General features: G+C 36.0%; 1 protein-coding gene and 1 pseudogene across 1 annotated transcript in view; one reads left to right on the top strand and one right to left on the bottom strand.

The window, feature by feature from the left end:
* The window catches only part of LOC140247009 (uncharacterized), a 42,179-nt gene extending 30,377 nt beyond the window's left edge, over positions 1-11,802 (bottom strand). The window contains exon 1 of the mRNA XM_072326315.1: positions 11,678-11,802. The gene's annotated coding sequence lies outside the window, so the exon portion shown is untranslated. The remainder of the gene's footprint in view (positions 1-11,677) is intronic.
* Positions 8,071-9,936, top strand: LOC140246520 (uncharacterized; annotated as a pseudogene).
* Positions 11,803-19,976: the final 8,174 nt, after the last annotated feature.

Genomic DNA, 19,976 nt, shown 5'->3' with positions numbered 1-19,976 from the left:
GTAGTCATAGCTTTAGAAAATGCAACTGACTTCAAACTTATTATTACGATAATTGTATATCTTTAAACATGTTTTAATGCTAACTATTATTACACACACAATATCGTAATATTTTGTCGTAAAGTACAGAGAATTGCGAAGTGTTGGTAGTAGATTGCGTTCTCTTGTCTATTCATGCAAGGTGTTTTCATTTTTGTGATATCCCATACTAAAGTCCTCGGTGCCTCGCTGAAAATTGATGTCGGAACACCAAATTTCCTAAAAAAAAAAAAAAAAAAAAAAAAAAAAGGTTATCCTTTGATGGCACTATCGGGCAAAATTCAAGATTCAAAATGGATTGTCATGTTCGTGTTTCGTATTAGGCCGGTACATATCACTTTCTTGCCACCAACATTTCAGATTTAAAGATTTTAGAAGCCCTAACGGGTCACCAGACAAATAGGTTAGTGTGGGGACCTTGTGAAAAAAAAAATGTCATTAATCGAGACAAACGAGAATTTCTGTACACTTGTAAATCTATAGAAATCAATGACAAAATGGTAAGATTTACAGTGAAATTGAATTATGAGACGTGCATTGTTTGTGCTTTGCATAACTGCAGTTTCAGTGTTTCGTATACTCAAGTAATCATTCCCCTCTCATTGTAACATTGACAAATCTGATCATTATCCACCACGTTACGTACCATTACTTGAAGTCTTTGCTCCTTCTCTCTCTCTCTCTCCGTCTTCATTATCCAATTTATCCACATTTTAATTCGATAGAATTCTTCAATTTGTGATGTCTGAAAATAGTTCATTTCTCTTTTCTTAATTTGGAGTGGAACAGTGTCGAATCTCAAACTACTGAAGTCACTTGTTGAAACCAAGGTGTTTCGAAGTGCCGTACCTCTTAAATGCGGTAGACCTAATAAAATGAGGGAATGTTGTATATAAAACTATTATGATTATAGTGAAGTTATTAGCGATATTTTGTTTGATTAATGTCAATATTATTCATCCTATAACCTGATCAGCTTTGTAGGACATTACAACTAACGTCAACCATATTTGTCATAGCTAAGTAAGTAAGTAAGAAAGAAAGAAAAAAAAAAGAAAAAAAAGAATGTTACTATAGCTTCAAATAATTTTTAAATGTATAACTTTAAAAATGGTCTGATGATGACCGTCATCGTTATCAAACTATTATGACACACGATATAGTATAATTGTGTCATTTAAAGAAATATGCGTAGTGTTGGTGGCGGAGAGCGTTCACTTTGTTAATTCATAATCATTTTATTGATATCCTATAATACCGTTTTGTACAACACTCACATGAGAATCAGCTAGGTCCCACTATTATCGGTGGCACGAAGTGACCAGCTGAAAATTGATGTCGGACCACAAAATTTCCAAAAAGTTCATCCTTTGATGGCCCGAGCGATGTCATGTAGGACAATTTTGTCAATTTGTTGCAATACAAGAACATTTCAACGCAAGCATTTTAATTAGTTTAAAAAACACGCAGTGCCTAGCACTTGCTGCCGAGCGGAAGCTCGGTGGTCTAGTGAGACACTGTGTTTCCAGCAGAGGTAATACGTGTAGCTCATTTCTCTTTTGAAAATTTGGAGTTAAACAGTGACGTATATCAAGCCACTGATGTCACTTGGTTGAAACGAAGGAGTTTTGAAGTGCCGAGCATCTCTGAAATGTGGTAAACCAAAAATACATGAGAAACTGTATATGAACAATATAAAAGAATTGAAGTAACGGAATGGCTCAATTTGATTTTTTTTTTTGTAGCAAAGCATTACAAATATTCAAATTTATGAAGTTCTTCCGTCGAGATGTTTTCATTGCAATTGATTGACAAATTGCCCTACATCGACGTAAATAAGCACTGAATTGATCAGTGTTTTAGTAGTAGCCATGATAAAAAAATCATGGGCGTACATACTCGTGGGTTCGAATCCTGCTCGAGTATGTACGCCCATGATTTTTTTATCATGGCTACTACTAAAACACTGATCAATTCAGTGCTTATTTACGTCGATGTAGGGCAATTTGTCAATCATTACAAATATGTTTGATAAAAGTCGTATTATTTATCGTATATTCTGATCAGCTTGGTAAGACTGTAAAACCAATTGTACCGTTGTAATCACTGCGTTGTCATAGGTAAAACAAAAAGAAAAAAAGGCAACTGGCTTCAAACTTATTAATGTATATCTTTGAAAATGCTTTGGTGATGTTATCAAACTAGTATAGCACATACAATACAGTTTGTCATTTACAGAAAGTTGCGTACTATTAGTTGTGGAAACCGTTTGCTTTGTTCATTTTATTTTCATTTTATTGATATCCTTTAGTACAGTCCTGTACAACAAATGATAGAAGAGGGCCAGACATTAGCGGTAGTCCGGTGCCCGCTGATAGTTGATATCAATCAACAAATTTCCAACAAGATTATACTTTGATGGCCTGATAGGGTATCGAAGTTTTAAGATGACTTTTTAAGTTCGTTATTACTTTGGGTATAATATACCTATATTCATTTTTTTTTTTTTTTTTTTGGGGGGGGGGATACCAACATTTCTGATTGAAAGGTTTTAATGGCACAAACTGGTTTCCGGAGGAACAGGTTTATGTTGAGCTCTGTCATAAAATGATTGATATCAGGTCAAAACGAGAACTTTTTCATACCTGTTATTTGATTAAAAATCTATAATAAAACGATTGATATTTACAGTGCATTTGCATTCTAGTGTACTGTTTTGCTTTTTATATTCCTGACATTTCAATGTTTCGTTATAATCAATTGTCACTTATTGTAACATTGAGAAATCAGATCATTCATTCACCGCGTTACATACCATTACTTATAGTCGTCTTTGTCCCTCTTCCTCTCTCTCTCTCTCTCTCTCTCTCTCAACTCTCTCCAGAAACAGAAACAATAAGGGTTCAGTGTAAATTCACCCGATGCATCTTCAACGAAATATGTATGTTTTCCTTCTTAACTCGTAATTTTGGTCAGTTCGTGTACTACCCCTTGCTTCTTCTGCCTTTACAATTTGTATGTTTGTTGTTATTGGTGTTGGTTGTTGTATGCTTGCAATTACTTGATACTTCACACTTTTACTTCCCTGTGATTAGTATTACTTGTGGTGGCAAAAGTTCATTTAGAAATATATTTTGAGAACTTGGTCACGGAACCTTATCTATAGCACCAACTGTTGCTGCATTAGACAAAGAGCTTTAAGTTCATCATTGCCAATCCTGACTACTCAAACTGCTTAAATCACGTTCTTCTTCTTGTTGTTGTTGGTTTATGACAAAGAAAGTTCTATTTTTTTTCTGAGGCCGCACGAAACATGCCTTAATTCAAATTATTTAAAATATCAAGTACAAGTGTGTAGCTGCAATGCACTAATTGATTTCCACAATATTTGTATGGGAATAAGCTATTGATCGTGTATTTTCAATCGACTGACTTTGGAGCGTTAGGATACACAGGGATAGTCTATACCACACCAATTGGCACTCACATCCTCACAGACACGACCCTAATTCTTCTATTTTTACATACTCAATATCTACAATAATTTCCAGGAAAATACATTTCCCCCCTTTCAGCAGATCAGCTGTACGTAATCAGATGACTGCAAAAAATCACCTTTATGCTTTAGGTTTCTGATTTGATTGATGGATTTAAAGTTTCAAAATAATCTGTAATTTACAACACAGGGCCCTGTGGAAAATCACGTGTTTGAACGGGACACCATGCTATGAATAATTATGGGAGAAAATGAATAAAGATAAATAAAATATATGATATGTATATGCGACTTTTAAGTGAAACATTAAGATGTTTCACAACAAGCGGTTTTTCATGTCACTGCAATTCTATTGTTTGTTTGTTTGTTTGTTTGTTTGTTTGTCTTTCTTTTTTATTGTTTCTGGACAGGTTGTTACGTATGTATACCTGCAGTGCATATGATTTAGGTTTTGTATTTTGTATGCTTCCTGGTGTTTTGATTGACTGTTTTTAATGTTTTGTTTTTGTTTTGCTGGATGTCAGTGCATGACAGGAAATTAAATTGACCTTACTGCGGAAGCATAACCCAGCTCGTTCACCGTTTGATGAAGTACATTGTGCATTTTGTGTGGTTGTTATATATCAGTATGTATGCTAAGCAACGGAACCTCTTTGTTGATAGTGACTCTTGCTAATAAGAGGCTTGTTTCATCGATGTCAAAGGTTTATGGCGAAATTAAATCATGGCTAAAGTTATAAGGCTAATATGTGTGTGTTTGTGCGAGTATGTGTGTGTGTGTGTGTGAGAGAGAGTTTGTGCGTGTGTGTGTGTATGTGTGTGTGTGTGTGTGTGTGTCATTGCCTGTGACATCTTCCGTTTTCCCTTTTCTTTATTATACCAGTTCGTTTTTATTTGCACAATGTCAATTATGCCCTCCCATCGGTAAATGGTAATCGATGGAAACTAAAACAGAAGAAATGATAAAAAGATAAATTTATAAAACAACAGATCAGATTCCATGCTTGTAGTTGGTGAACAGCATCGATTTAGCATAATTTTAACACATCCTCACCAGATTGTCTCATGAACCAACCCGACGGAAAGGGAATTGTTAATCGAAAGAAAAAAAAAATCGTATGTTTTATAGCTCAATAACATTGATGATTCGGATATGGTTGTCCAAACATAACACTACCGCTCCTACAATAACTTTATTGAAGTCTTTTGCAGGCGGTGGCATGTATTAATGTCTCATACGAAATTTAAAGTTCGAATTTTCTCAATTCAATGCTAAGCCAGCACCTATTCACATCAAAAGTCTCAGATCTTAATAGGCCCCTTCACAATCTGAACTCCGCGTCGACGACTATACGGTATACTGACGTGAAGGGATCAAGTCATTTCCATTATATAGACCGAAATATTTTCTTTATAAGAACTAACTGTTGACGATCGGCTCGATCCATTTTGCTGTAATTTAGTTTCGGCAATTCACTCTAGAAATGTCGCCAGACATAAGAATAAGAAAGGTGAGATTGCGATTGCATTTAGACAAGAAAGACGAGCAGAAAGCTTACGATGTATAGCTGTGGCCTTCTCTACATAGATGTTCGACTCACAAAAAGGAAACAAACACAACTTACATTCTGCTCTTTTTATTCTGCGCCTGACATGCCTTATTGTGGTGAACGGTGGAGTATATCATATCAGCGACAAAGCCAGTGTTAGGTTTGCAACACAGAGCCAGTGAGTCATTGGTGTGAAAACGATACAAACATGATCGAACTGCATGAAGTATCCATCACACAGAGCTAATAATGATAATGATAACAGATAATAGATAATAGAAAATACTAATAATAATATTAATAATATGTATTACTACTACTACCACTATTATCATTATTATCATTACTACTACTACTACTACTACTACTACTACCATAATTACCATTCAGATGATGTAAGTTCTGATTCATCCGGGTAACGATCAATAAAGGTACAAAATGAAATCAATTCTTCTGGACTTTATGTTTTAATTCCAAGAACAGTTTCACGTCCGATTCTGGACGTTTCAACAGCTCGTCTGATTTGATGGCGGGAAGGCGTCGTTGCCAATCGGCGTAGACGCACTACCAACGTTATTGTTTGAGGTATTTCGACTATTGTTATCATCATTATCATTATCATTAGTAGAAGTAGTAGTATAGTAGTGCTAGTATTTAAGTATTAATAAACATTAAAGTAATAATCAGTGACAATGCCTTCTTTACCGGGGTACCCTTTTTCGGTGGTGCCACTGCTCTAATAGAGGGCCCTGTCGTTATTGATATATTATTACCCTATAGCATTGCCAGCTACCCATTCATATACCTGGATTGAGAGGGACATTGTGGGTGAAAATCTTGTCAAGAATGTAAGCACTGGGCTTGATTCCATCTAGGGTCCTCCGATTAGGAATCTGGAGTCTTATCTACTATTCCAGTGCCCCCAGTTCTTTGACGAATCAACAGGGAATTTCATATATCACAAGTATGTAATCATTGTTTACTTTTCATAATTAACTTTTCCTACTGTGCCTTGAACACATAGTCACGAGGAATGTGCAATTTGAACTTTCATTATGCGCTGTGATATCAGGTATACACTAAAAGAGTGTTTTGGATGCGGGGAAAACCCGCTTTTATCACGTGTCAGAGCGAGAAGGTCACAAAGAATACAGACTTTTCTCTGAAAGTTGCCCGGCCATTTTGGTGAGTGCTGGGTAGTACATATGTCTGTTGGAAAACGTACTCTTCATAGGATCATTTTGCGTAGGTCGTAAAATTAAGACCACATTCAGTCTAATATGTGTTCGCACTTTCCTTCACGGTGATTAGGTAGCAGATCATGAGCTTGTGTATATAATTTGTGCTTCGGAGTCAGACATAAATCGGCAGTATTGAACCCGGAAGTACAGCATAACTTGGTAAGTATTCTACTATACGAAACGATATCCACAATCGTGACGCATAACCACTGAATATGCACAAAATTGTGTGCCCTTGTTTTTGTTTTCTCTCTCTCTCTCTCTTTTCTTTTGTCAATAGGTTTCTGTCCCCGACTTTCGTGATTTTGTGAGCATGTTTAGTCCCACCTCCACACCTCTTTTTATATTCGTAATGCAATTGACAGTTAGGCAAACAGAAAAAAAGGTACATCAATCACCATGAAACAATATGCTGTAGAATAAAGATATTAATCATTGTCTCTGTTGTAAATAGATCAACGTCTAACAATCTTATCACATATTTGTGCTAAGAGATTAAGAAGTAGGATCGTTATCGGAGAAATAAATGAACTTGTAAAGGTCAGACATCTTCGAGATTGCCATCCAAAACTGAGACAGATGCATTCTAATCACCGATAAAATGATGCTACTCTAAATAATGAAAGCATCTCATCGAAGGCCTCCAAGATAACTTTAAGCGTTCAAATAAAGATGGGGTTGATGACAGGATTATATGGTTGGAATGGTACACAGGAAGCCAATTGTGGCAGTCAAATCTGTCTCATTGTCTTCAAGAGCGTTTCTCTTTCTCCATGTATATATAAAACTCAGACGAAAGAACATCGAATCAAAGGTGATTGTAAACCTGACTGCTTTCATTCACACAGGGGATTATAGGCCCTTTTATTCATACTCATTTCCTTTCATTCACTTCTTTCTTGCACCATTTTGACACTGGAATATTCGAAAACAAATATTTCCTCTGTGCCTAACTCAGTTCCTGACATATGAGATCAATGAGAAAAAGTACTTGCGGCCGTCCGTGTCTGCCAAGACCAAGGAAGCCAGCATCTTCATGATGCAATGAAAAAAAAAAAAAAACATCTATAACACTATCTTCCGAGGATAAAGTTACTTTGTATGGATTGAAGGACACCTTGTTACACTTAATAGGCCTACCTACAAACAGGTAAATTTACATTCATTGACATAGGATTCTGTCATCTCTTATTTCGCTCACATTATATATATTTTTTTTTTACATGATAACTTTTGCAAACATCATCATTGGATGATGTTATTGTTCATATGAATACACAGGATCACGATTCAAAGAGTCATCCCTCCGTAAGCTACTCGAATCAAATTACCTAATATATTTTGATGAGTGTATTGCAATACAATACAACTCATTCTTGTTTTACGAATTCTTCTTTAAGAGTATCAACGAGTAATATCTACTTTCATTCTACGTTTTCGTACGACGGGCCCACCCAATACGTTAATCCGATCTCCTCCAGTCAAATGAACCATGAATAAAGAACTTTCTTTGAACCCGAAAATAAAGCATCCTCAGTAAATATTATTAAAAGAAAGAAAACATTCACGCTTGTATCTTAGATAGTGCTTCATTATTTCGTTCGGTTTTGGGAATGCATACATTCTAACATCATGCTTCGAACGAACTTTCGCCTCTTCTATTAGGTAAATGTTTTTTTTTAATGGTATTTATCGATGTTTTTTACCACTTTGTGTTTCTTTTGCTATCAGAGAAATAGAGACCATGGCAACGTTTCACCAGATCATCAGCCAGAACCTGAAATGCCCTATCTGTCTGAATCTTTTCAACCAACCTAAGTCACTAATATGTTCGCACACGTTCTGCAAAAAATGTCTTCAACGAATATCTGAAACTCAGTCAGACAAGGACAGTATAAATTGTCCTATATGCAGGAGAGGAACACCCCTGCCTAGTGGAGATGTGGAGAAGTTACAAACAAATGTACCGCTAAGTTCTCTCGTGGAAAAAGTAAAAATCAAGAATCATACATGCACAGTTTGTGAGATGGACGAAAAACCGCCAGCTGTGTCCTACTGCCAGGACTGCGGGAAATACATGTGTCAATCGTGTGAGAAAGGCCACTCTATCTGGAAACCGTTCTCCAACCACGAAGTGGTACCTGTGAGCGAGGTGCTCTCGGGAAAAGTTCCGCTTAAGATGCGACGGAAATGCAAGAAACATCCCAGCGAGGATGAGGAGTGTTTCTGCACGGGATGTCGGGAGTACGTCTGCTGTAAGTGTGGGATGTTAAGACACTCAAAAGCAGGACATGATATCGAAGAGGCAGCTATCCATGAGGAGAAATTGATGGAAAATATCAATGAGTTGAAAAAAAGAGTAAGATCAAAGAAAACAACCATTGAAAACCATATCGATTTCATAGAGACACAACGCAATGAAATAGCAAGTATGCTGAGAAAACTTAATGAGGACATCGATAAGACGTATGAGGAATACATGCAGCTATTGTCAGACAGTAGAGAAGCCCTGAAAATCCAGTTGAAACAATGGTCTCAAAAATTCGAGAGGAAATTCCAAGAGATGGAGATGGAGAGTCGGCATACAGTCAGTCACATGACCGCTTTGGAAGAGCTGGTAACTAATGGAATGAATGAACTGCTGGAGAAAGACGCTTTGTTAGTACACGACACGCTGTGCGAGAATTTGAAGAGCTTTCTGGGACGAGATGATCCTGACAACCAATCACCGAGAAGTGTGACGGAACGAGCTCAGAAAATTTCGTTCCGTAGATATGAGAAGGTCAATGAACCTTCTCTTGGAGAGTTGGAAGGTTACACGTGGGATGTCAGAGCAAAAGTAAAGCTCCCGAGCGGAAGAAGCATGGGCTGTATGACTTGCGCACCAGACGGTAAGATGGCGGTGGGTTCGTTGAACGGCAGAATCCATCTGTACCGCCCTGATGGCGAGTTACAGCAGACCGTGCTGAATGATGTCAGAGTCACTAACATTGGATTTCTGTCTGATGGTCGAAGTGTTGTACGTGATGTACATGGCAAGATGTCACTCTACACTCCACAATGGGAGAAGCTCGACGTCACGTTCGAGACGATAAGATATTATGGAGGACGGGATGATGATCTAGCTGTTGATAGAGATGATAATATCTACGTTAGTTATTGGGGACTCGGTAAAATCCAGATATTTACCTCACAGGGTGGCAAGGCCGTCAGAGATATAATGTTTGATGAATATGGTTGATATGGACCGTGCCAAATAATCTCCTTTCACAACACAGGGAATCTGATAGTGAAGCATGCATCAGTTGTCGTGTGTATTGATAGTAAGGGGAAGGAGCCGAATGTATTGAAGAAAGGGGACGTGATCATGTCGGATGCCTACCCAGCTGTTTGTCGAGATGATTCGGTCATTATAGCTTGGGTGAACAACTCTGAGGGTCTAGTCAGTATCAATCGATACACGAGTGATTTGAAGCACACTCACAATCTCATCACTGATTTCAAAATACAATGTCCATATCCAGGTTCGTACAATGTACAAGAGTTTGAGAGTGGTGAGATAGCTTTCTGCACTTCAAGCAGACTTTATATACTTGATGCCATTTTGTGAGCTGTCATAAACGACATTTACGCAGTAGTATGTCAAAAGAAGGAATCTTTGGTGTTATGTTTTAAAATATACTTCGAATGAAGTTAACATGTAGAAATGGGCTGTCCATGTTGCCATGTGCCACGCCTACTCATTGGAATATCTATACTCTTCAATAGGACTTTAACCATGTCAAAAAGTTAAGTTTTCCTGTGGATGAATGACAATTCCAAGAATGAGACAGGGCCAGTTACAACATTTGTTTTGCGATATTAGTGCTCTAAATGATACATCAGTAAACTTCGGGATGCTCCTCAGATGAAATCAGCAACAAAAGACGGGGGGGGGGGGGTAAAGTCTCACACTCACCTGAGCATAACTGCCCCCCCACGGAAGAAAGCAGTAACTGCATAACTGCTGAGCTGAGATAAATGCGATTTTGTGTTTTTTGCAGATTCTTTAAAAACACAGAAACATTCAAAAATAATTTTGTGGTATGATTATGCACCATACCTAGTTGTCTAACAATACCTAGGAAAAAAATATGTTTCCATTATTTTTAAAATGTTATTTAGGAAAATGCAGTTACTGCGGTGGCTCACCCTTGTTTCTGGGTAGTTTCCCCACGGAAAAAAGCAGTAACTGCAGACGGCCAGGAGTGTGCTGTTTTCCCCATGGAAAAAAGCAGTAACTGCACATGTCACATGACCATAGGAGGAGAATTGTTACCACCACCAGGTTATAAAGTTCTTCTACTTTCTGGTTAGTCTAGATCTATAAGATCTAGGACCTAACGCTAGACCTAGACTAGGTCTTGTCGATTGAATGGCATTCTGTGTAAAAATAAGGTATAGTAGCCCTACTACATATCGACCACCCTTATTGAAACCGACCGCGTATGATTCGCGCACTGAACACTTAGTACGCACTTCTCTGCGCGCAAAGCACATAAAAATGGATTGGCTTTGAATGTAGATTAGGATGGTGTGGGAAAACGCGATAATTCACTGTTCATTAATGGTTTTAATCAAGGACAAAATTTTGAATGAATATTTTCACCGAATCGTAATGACAGCACAATGTAATGTCTATGGAAGTTTCTAAAAGGCTTCTAAAAAGCTTCGTACAACACGGTGTTCAATACAACTCGGTTTACGTGCATTGTCAATGCAAAATCAGCGGTCGATCCTAAAAACGCGATTTACCGCGGGGAGCTGAAACGAGGCCACGCAAGTTCGTCGGCGATATTTTTGCACTGAAACTTCGAATCGAAAAGGGATTAACGGCATTTGATAGAGCTGGATTTTCTCAATCACGTAGGTCAAGTTTTTTACGTGAATTTCAGTGTTAAATATTCTTATGAAGCAAATAAACATTAGGCGGTCGATTTGTAGTAGGTCCAACCCTACATGTAGGCCTACCCTAATTGAACTTTGAAGTGCCCGGCCTTGCCCCTGACACATGACCCTGCAGGCTGGACTAGACAATAAAATATCAAGTCTCTTCGTCTTAGATCCTAGTCAAACTCTGACATTACACTTAAGCTAGACTACAGATCTATGCCCAATGTTAGTGCTAGACCTAGATCTATTACGTTAGATTAGGCCTACTGACATTTTGTCTAACACTAAACAGTTAACTATACTACTCTGTAACGTTAGATCTGGTAAGCGGTAGACCTATAGGGCCTACATTTAACGTTAGACTAACGTTAGTGTATTAATACTAGTGCTCATTTCCCTTCAATATATTTTCAGCTCACCTCTGAGATTTTCTGGTTCTGACCAAAGCCATGGCTACCATGACTTTTCCTCTGCAATTCATGATAGATTTACAGGCATGCCTGGACCGCAGAAACTGTGTGACAGCATGGTTAGCACTGACATGATCACTCAGACTGTACCAGACCTGCAATACTGTGCAAGTGATGACTGTGATGTGATGCAGTGTTTAGCTAGTTACTGTGCAGTCCTCTGCAGAATTTACGCGCATGCAGCTAGCTGCACGTGTATTCTACACTCTGAACGCGCTGAGTCTGCCAGGTTTGCTAGTCTCCAGAAAGAAGCTTTTTCTACAACTTGTCATATGATTCCCTGCGGGCAGAGTCAAGTTACTGGTGAAACAATCTTTTTTATATCTACTCCCCTAAATTATGGAAGAAACTGCTGTTTACATTGTTAAAAAAAAAAAATTAGTAGAAAAAATAAATGGTATTAGGGGGAAAAAATATACAGGAAGGACTATACAGAGTCTGAATGATTAGACTAAATTGTTAGTTACTGCTTTCTTCCGTGGGCTTTGTTAGTTACTGCTTTCTTCCGTGGGGAAACTTGCAAAGTTGAATCAACTGGATGCAGTTACTGCTTTTTGCAAAAGTGAAAAATTGCATTTTTGGTTACTTTCATTTTTTTTTGGTGCAAAACTGACCTATTAACATTGGAGAGCATTGGGTAAACTATTCATTTTTGCAAAAAAGTAAACATTCATAAAAATGTCAGTTACTGCGTTTTTCCGTGGGGGGGCAGATAACCAGACCACCATTCTTGAATGCCATTACCGATGAACATTAAAAGTGGGTGGGGCAGCTCTGAGGGAGTATATTGTCCATTTGTATTTGTATAAATAAGCGTATTTCCTTCTACAAAATTTGAGAGTGCACTCAGGCTCATCTCCGCATCTGCCACAGAGAATCTTGGAACTACAGTTACACTGTAAAAACATCGGTGTTAGACTTAACACCACGGGTGTTTAATCTGACACCCATCAAACTTCAATAGAGGACCACACCCACATGTGTTAAAATGCACTATTGAAAAGTGTTCACCTGACACTTCGTGGTGTTAATTTGACACTGTACCTGGTGTTATTTTGACACTGTACTGGTGTTAATTCAAAAATGACACCACACGGTGTTGATTTGATATTTGTTGGTGTTAATATCAATGGTTTAACACCCGTCCAGCTTCAATAAGAGACCACACCAGCTGGTGTTACTGTGGTGTAAATTTATTTTCACGTTTTTTCAAAAATTTAGTATTTTAATGTAAAATTCTTGATTCAAGAAGTGCAGTTACTAAGAAACTCTTAAAAAACAGTTTAAAATTTGGAAATGACACCCGGAGGTGTTAATTTAACACCATAAATGAGCACCGAAAATTTAACACCAGCTTGGTGTTCATTATTTAACACCGGACTTTTTGCAGTGTACCAATCTTCTTATTCATAGCACTCACTTAGCTTATCACCTCTAGTTCTAGAGAAGGATATTTGTAAAGATTTCTTTCATTTGGTGTAAATGTTTTCCGGACTCTTTCCAAGTCAAAATCCATGTTAAGTTTGATTGATGTATGCTTGGTTAAAAGAATTCAGTACATGTTGTCTGCTAATAGATCCTTATGAGTAGATATTTTCATGCTATCGAATAAAGACAACTGTTACATTGTGTTAATATGTATAATGTACATGACCGGTTACTGGAGTTCCGGAGTATTCTCTACATTTACCTCACTCACATAATGATGTCATCACTGAAATGCAGTGTAGGGAGAAATCAAAATGCGGTTGATGATTTCGTATATTTGTTTGTTTGCTTTTATTTCTGCATGCAATCAGATGCAATTTGAATGCAAACTTCAAAAAGTACAAAGACAAAGAATAACAAGGGCAGTGAAATAAATCGATAACAGTACATAAATAGATTCACATAGGTGATTGCATTGAGCAATGTAGATACACAGTAACATAAAATAAAATATACAGTATTTTTCAGTAAACAACAGAGATAATTGAATGCAGGAGACCACCATCATAAGCGATTAAGCTTGAAATGGATGGAGGCCTCATAAAATACTATCCAACGACATAACTCTCTTGGAGGAAGGTGATCAGGTGAGTGCAGTGCAGTTGCAGGTGAGAGTGCAAGATGCAGTTGAAGGAAGAAAATAGAGATTGACAATAAGATGACAATCTATACTATAAATATTTGTTAGCTCAATTGGTTTGGAGAATATAATTGTATCAAATATCGTTTAAGTGAAGCTTTCAAAGAATAAATACTTGAACAAAGCTTTATATTATCCGGGAGATTATTCCAAATATCCGGACCCGAATGTCTTATAGATTTATGTGTCACTAATAATTTTGGATTCAAAAGGGGTGGAAATTTCTACATATACGAGTAGGGTACGAATGGACAGAAGTATTGAACTTAAACATGTTATCAAACGATGATGGAAGTTGATGATGTATATATTTGAACATAATTACTGCTACTTGAATAATATTCAAATCAAAAACCTTCAATGTTTTAAGCTCATGAAATAAAGAATCAGTATGAGCCAGAAAATGCGATCCTGTACAAATACGTATAACTTTCTTTTGCAATTTAAATATAGAATTTATTTTGGTAGAGCCGCAAGTACCCCATACAACATTGCAATAACTTATATATGGGAGAATTAAGGAATTATATAATAGAAATAAAGTTGAACGAGGAAGAAAGAACTTCAGCTTGGAAATTATCCCTATATTTCTAGAAATACACGTTGTAACATGATGTAAATGCTCATTCCAAGTCAAACTTTCATCTATATATACTCCTAAAAATTTTGAATTCATTTTCTTTTCTAATGGGATATCATCAATATTAATATGTATCAACGTACCTTCATTATGAGAATGAAGTTTGAAATGAATAAAATGAGTCTTTTTTATATTCAAAGAAAGTTTATTAGACTTAAACCAATTTGATACTTTAATAATTTCAATATTCAAAGTGTCATTTAAAATCTTAAGATCTTTATGAAAATAAAATATATTCGTATCATCAGCAAATAGAACAAAAGAGAGAAGAGAGGATGTATTTATGATATCATTAACATAAAGAAGGAATAATAATGGGCCTAGAATTGAGCCTTGAGGAACACCACATTTAATTAAAAGGGGGTCAGATTCACAACCATTAAAAATAACATATTGTCTTCTATTAGTTAGATAATCTTTAAGCCATAAAAGTGCTTGTCCTCGAATACCATAATGACTATAAGTTTGGTGAGTAAAATAGAATGATCAAGAGTATCGAATGCTTTACTCAAATCACAAAATATACCTGCAACATGTTCTTTGTTTGCAAAAGCACTCGTAATTTTGTCATAAATTTGTATTAGTGCTAAATCAGTTGAATAATTTTTTTTCTGAAACCATATTGATTGGTAATAAGTAAATCATACTTATTAATAAATTTAAGAAGTCTATTATAAACAATTTTTTCTAAGATTTTGGATATACTAGGCAATAAAGAAATAGGACGATAATTGCTAATTTCATGAGGATCCTCTTTTTTATGTACAGGATTAACTTTCGCTATTTTCAGCAGATCAGGGAAAATACCTTGTGATAAAGAAAGATTAAATATATAACTTAACGGTTCTGCGAGTGGATAAACTATTTCTTTCAATAACATCATACTTATTTTATCAGAACCACAAGATTTAGAGCTATTTAAAGATTTAGTGATACTAATGATTTCACTGGGACTTGTTGGATTAAAATAAATAGACTCTTGATTTTGGTCAAAAAGATAATCTGTAAAATGAGCAGAAGTATTGGTAATTTTAGTAGCAAGTTCCGCACCGATATTAACGAAAAATGAGTTAAATGAATTAGCATACATATTGGGATCATTTATTTTAATACCGTTTAATGTGATATCATCCGTTGGCGGAGAATCAGGCTTCTTACCTAGGACCTCTTTAATAATTTTCCATGTTGCATTAATATTCGAAGAAACCTTTTTCATTCTATCAGAAAAATATAATCTGCGGGATAAACGAATCAATTTTGTCAATTTATTTCGATAAACTTTATACATATTCAAATTAAATTCAGTTGGGTTACGAATATGTAACTTGTACAAAAAATTACGAGTGTTTATGGATTTCAAAATACCTTTTGTAATCCAAGGATTTCTTGGTTTATTTCGGTTACTTTTTATTCTGCATAAAGGAATATTATTTTCATAATAATATAATAATTGATCATTAAAACATTTATATGCCAAATTAACATTGTTAATACTATAAATATCTGTCCATTCCTCTATAAAATTCAAATATAGACCAAGGACCCGTTTCATAGAATTTGTCATCAGTGACAACTGCCACATTTCTATGACAAATTTCTCAGCCAATCAGATGCACGGATTTCAGTAGCTTGTCACATCTATGACAACTTGTCACTGATGACAAGTTATATGAATCGGGCCAATGAATTTTAAATGAATCCCCCCCCCCCCCCCAAAAAAAAAAAAAAAAAATGCAACCCCTAACAATTTAGAACGCTCCCCCCCCCCTCCGAAAAAAAATGATTACGAACAGAGAATTATACTCAAGAAGATTGTTTTCAGGTGACAAAATTGAAATCGAAAGATAGCACGCCATAGTAAAGAGAACTGTTGATTTATTCTTGCGGAATTAGCTTACTCGGCGCAACAGGTTATCACAATATCTAAAATCTAATAGAGTTTGCAAAAAAAAAAAAAACAAAAACCTGAAATCCTCTACTCAAATTGCATCGATGTATGGCAATTTGTCAATCAGTTGCAGTACAAACATCTCGACGCAAGAATTTCAATAATTTGAATAAACATGTATTGGCCGTTGCATGCTGTAAAGATTGAAACCACCGCTGCTGTCGAACGGTAGGGAAGCTCGCTGGTCTAGTGGATAAGACGCCTGTCTACTGCACGAGTATGTTTGCCTATGATACTTTGTTATCATGATCGAACACTGATCAATTCGGTAATTAATTACGCTGATGTCGGGCAATTTGACAAGTAATTGCGATAAAATTCTCTATAATCGCTGCTATGTATTTCTTTTTCTATGTACGTTGAGCCGGTGATTAGGAGACAAACTGGACGATTTGTTTTGTTATTGAATCAAACTTGCTCTGTTCGAATTCATGTGTTATCACGCTCAATGATGTATTGGGTGAAATTACAGTATTATCGAGGTAGCATTATTCTGTCAATGACCAGCAGTGTATTGGCATTCGTGAACCAAAAAAAAAAAATTATATCCAGTCATTGCCCATAGGATTAAAATATGGGGGTGAAGAGTAATATTATCCTCTTGTATCCGAACACTCGCCCATATTGTGTGTAGAAACACGCAGCCCGGTGATCAGCTAGGGAACAGAGAACATGATAATTCTCCATTTCAAAACACAACTGTGGTGTTGTTGTTAGTAGGGAAAGATAAATTGCAATTATTGTTTTGCCTAAATTAAAAAAGACTGTTTGCAACGAGTGAAGTTAAAATTGTAACTTTTTTTTTTCATAAGATCACCACACATGATATCATCCAAACGAAATAAAATTTTGCATCACATTTTTCTTTCTACTTTTCATTTCACCCAACCACTCTTTCTCTCTTCTTCATTTTCTGTTTCATCCACATTTTAATTCGATAATGTTCTCTTCTTTCCAATGTCTGTAAATAGATAATTTTTCATTTGAAAATTAGGAAGCAGTGACGTATATCAAACCACTGACGTCACTTCGTTGAAACGAAGGGGTGTTGAGGTGCCGCATCTCTCTGATATTGTGGTAGATCAAATATGATGATCGAGAAGTTGTATTATATGAAAAGATCAAAAATATGTATTGATGTTACCTGAATGCCTTAGTATAGTTATTCAAAGCAAAGAATTACAACTATGTTTAATTGATATCAAATCATTTATCGCAAAATGTGATCGAATAGGTATGACTATTTTATACAGCTGTACGTCCAACTTCACCAGAGCAATCGCTGAGATTTCATAGCTTGAAAGAAAAATGATATGAAGAGTTTTATTGGAAAATTAGCTAGCCACCATTTGTAAACATTTCAAAGTACGTCCATCATCAGATATAGCAAAATTAAACATTTCCTATAATACCTCACTTGAGGCAAAACAAGGAATATTCTAGAAGTTATGTTGAAAAAATATCCTGTATTTTTTTTATTATTCTATTTGTAATTAGCAGGTTAATCACAAACAAGAATGGAGTTAGGTTGTTTTGCGATAAAAGTCTTCATACAATGCAGCTGGCTTCAAACTTGTTGATGTTCATCTTGGGATGTATTTCAAAGATGTTATTAAACTTGAATTATTACACCCAATATAGTATCATTCTGTAGTTTAAAGAAAGTTGCGTAGTGTTGGTGGTAAAAAAAAACGTTCACTTTGTTCATACAGATCCATTTTACTGATATCCTGTACGAAGGTCCTGTGCAACACACTTCGTATGATGGGAAGCAGCAGGTATGCCCAACATTAGCGGCCCAAGGTGGCCCGCTGAAATTTGATGTCGGACCACCAAATGTCAAAAAAGAAGGTTATCCTTTGATGGCCCGATCGGGCGAAGAAGATTAAAAACATATTGCTATGTTCTTTTTCTTTTCTTTTTCTTTTTTTTTTTTTTTTTTTTTTGGGGGGGGGGGGGCACTTTTTCGGGCCACTAAACTTTCAGAATTAAAGACGTAAGTGGCTCGAAAGTGTCACCAGAGAAACAGGTTAGTGTCGAAACTTTGTAAAAGGAGATGGATATTGTAATTAGTCAAGACAAAACTAAAACTTGTGTATACCTGTAATTCAATTAAACATTGATAACGAAATATTGTTATTACAGTGCATTAACATTATATTGTATTACTTGTTTTCTTTTTTTTCCATATCTAGAATTTCATTTTTTTTTAGATTATCAACCTTGATTGTAACATTAAAAAATCTGATCATTCATGCACCACGTTACTTACCATTACTTTCACTCTTCTTTGCCCTCTCTCTCTCTCTCTCATTCTCTCTGTCTCTCTCTCTCCATCTCTCTCCTCGACCTTAAACAGCTGAGGTTTCAGTGTAGATTCACCCGATGTATCTTTAATCAAATAAAAAAGAAAACATGTTTACCTTTATAATTCGTAATTATGGTGTGTTCATACTACTCTTTGGTTCTTCTGCATTGTTTGTTGTTGTTGTTGTTGTATGCTTCCAATCACCTGATATTTTACAATTTTCTACTTCCCTGTATTTTTTGTATATTTCTTTGGACAAAAGTTCACGAAGTCAAGAATATTTTTTGAAAACTTTGTCATGGAACCATGTCTATAGAAGCACCTGATGTGCCACTGGACAGAACAATTTTAAATCATCTTTGCCAATCCTAAATACTTATTAAACTACGTAAATCAGTTATTCTTGTTGTTATTGGTTTTTATGTTGTTGTTGCTGTTTTATAATTCATCATGTGATGAGTATATGGTTTGTCTGTATAGACATGTGGATGTGATGTACATGTGTGCATGTACAATGCATGTTTGTCAATGCGTGTGTGCGTGTGCGTTCTTACGAGTACGTTGATTACTGTGGTTATCATTTTAAAGTAATGTATTTTGTGTAATAATTGGTATGAACTGTTTATTAATTGATTGTTTGATTGATTGATTGATTGATTGATTGACTGATTGATTGACTGATTGATTGTATTGGTTCCTGTACTATATCATTGCTCATTCAGATACATACGCATTTATTATACACTGCAAAAAGTCTGGTGTTATATAGTGAACAACGAGCTGGTGATAAATTTTCGGTGCTCATTTATGGTGTTAAATTAACACCTCCGGGTGTCATTTCCAAATTTTAAACTGTTTTTTGAAGAGTTTCTTAGTAACTGCACTTCTTGTTGATTTTTAAATTAAACAAGACGATCAAAAATTTGACATTAAAATACCAGATTTTTGAAAAAATGTGAAAATAAATTTACACCACAGTGACACCAGCTGGTGTGGTCTCTTATTGAAGCTGGACGGGTTTTAAACCATTGATATTAACACCAAAAAATATCAAATCAACACCATGTGGTGTCATTTTTTAATTAGCACCAGTACAGTGTCAAAATAACACCAGGTACAGTGTCAAATTAACACCACGAAGTGTCAGGTGAACACTTTTCAACACCATCACAGTGTATTTTTAACACCTGTGGGTGTGGTCCTCTATTGAAGTTTGATCGGTGT

Source organism: Diadema setosum, chromosome 3, assembly GCF_964275005.1.
Source record: "Diadema setosum chromosome 3, eeDiaSeto1, whole genome shotgun sequence".
Classification (NCBI taxonomy): domain Eukaryota; kingdom Metazoa; phylum Echinodermata; class Echinoidea; order Diadematoida; family Diadematidae; genus Diadema; species Diadema setosum.
Note: the sequence above shows the minus strand (reverse complement) of the source record. Positions and strands in the feature narration are given on the sequence as shown.